This window comes from Phalaenopsis equestris, unplaced genomic scaffold (assembly GCF_001263595.1).
Source record: "Phalaenopsis equestris unplaced genomic scaffold, ASM126359v1 Scaffold000118, whole genome shotgun sequence".
Lineage (NCBI taxonomy): Eukaryota > Viridiplantae > Streptophyta > Magnoliopsida > Asparagales > Orchidaceae > Phalaenopsis > Phalaenopsis equestris.
In genome coordinates, this window is record NW_018164560.1 from 742,661 (window position 1) to 744,403 (window position 1,743).

Below are 1,743 nucleotides of genomic sequence, written 5' to 3' on the forward strand. Positions count from 1 at the left end.
ACATCATAATGAACAATTTTCATGAAGGATGAAAATTGTTTTGAAGTTGATTTGGTGGTCAATTTGGATGGATTTTGATGGGTTTTGGTTGTAGACCTAAATTAGGCATGTAGGGCTAAATTTAGGTCAAACTTGGGCTAGCTTTGGGCTAAGTCTAAATTGATTATTGGGTTTGGTGTAAAATGTCATGATAAATAATTTTCATGAAGTATACAAATTGTTTTGAAGTTGATTTAGTGGATTTTGATGAAATTTAGATTTAGACCCAATTTAGGCATATGGATCTAGTTTGGGTCAAACTGAAGCTAGCTTTGGACTAAGCTCAAATTGATTGTTGTGCTTTGTCACAAATGACCTTATAAAGGATTTTCAACAAAAATTGGATGCCAATTTGAGGTTTAAGGCATTCAATTGTTGAGATTTGGGGTGTTAGCCAATATTGGGGCTAATTTGGGGGTTTGGTCAAAGATGGTCAAATTGACCAAATTGGACCAAGATGTAGTGGGACAAAATGAAATTGAAAATATTTTGGATTTATTGGTATTTTTTTAGAATTATTGGAATTTTTGGATTTTTGGGCCATGGAGGGGCATTTTGGTAATTTGGTCATTTTTGTCAGTTTTGGCAAATTTGGATGTATTCAAATTATTTGGAATAAGTTTGATCAGTTTTGGGTATTTTGGTGAAATTTAGGAATTTTTGGCCAAATTTGGGTTCCAAGGGCAGTTAGGTAATTTGGAGACGCATAGCCACATTGAACATGACCCAGTCTAGGGGCAAAAGGCCAAGTTGGGCATTTCAAGTAGAATTAGATAAATATCCATTCTAAATGAACCATGGATCAATGAAATCCCTATTTTGGGCTCTCATGTATTGATCTTAGCCAGGGTATTGTGGGGGTATGGTATACCTTAACTCGAAACCAACACCAGGGTGAATCCTAAGGCCAAGTAGTCCCATAGAAACTTTCCTTGAGTTCCCTCATAATGATCTTACCTACTAAGTGCTAGAAGTTAAGATCAATATGTGGAATTTCAAGTTGAGTAAAGAGAAGAGTTTTGAGTTTCTAATGGTGAGGATACCTTTCCTAGTTTTCTAAGACTAGTCAATAGGAAAGTCCTATGGCTAAACCTAGGCTACTAAAGAAGTTTCTAGACCTCAACCAAAAGTGAGGTCAGCAGTGTCGAGAGAGATATTAAAGTTTGAAGTTGAACGGTTCTCGGGCTAGGGATTTGGGGATGATGAGTGATACTCCTAAGATATATTGTATTTTTAGACACATTTATATACCTATTTTTGAGATATTACACGAAGGTATTTTTGTGTTTTTCTTGTAGATACAAGTAAAAATGGAAAAAATGCTTAAAGGAGTGAAAAAGAATCAAATTTGGAGCAAAAAGGTAAAAAAATGTGCAAAAGAGTTTTGGCGCCTAAGCGTCAGATTCGATGCTTAAGCACTGGTTAAACAAAGAAGGCCGTGCCTAAGCACCGAGACCCCACGCTTAAGGGCCAGTGGCAGTTACTAGACGAGTACAATCTGTTTTCACAATTCACGAATTTTGAAGAGGTTTTTGAGGCACCCATTGGCTTAATAGGTGGTTGTAACCACCATGGATAAAAATTATCATGAAATGATGCATCTCTTGGGCAAATACATCGAATCAAGACACATTTTGAAGAGATCCCAAGGCACCTCTTGGAAAACTATAAAAAAAAGAAGAGAGGACTTAGAAAAGATTCCTA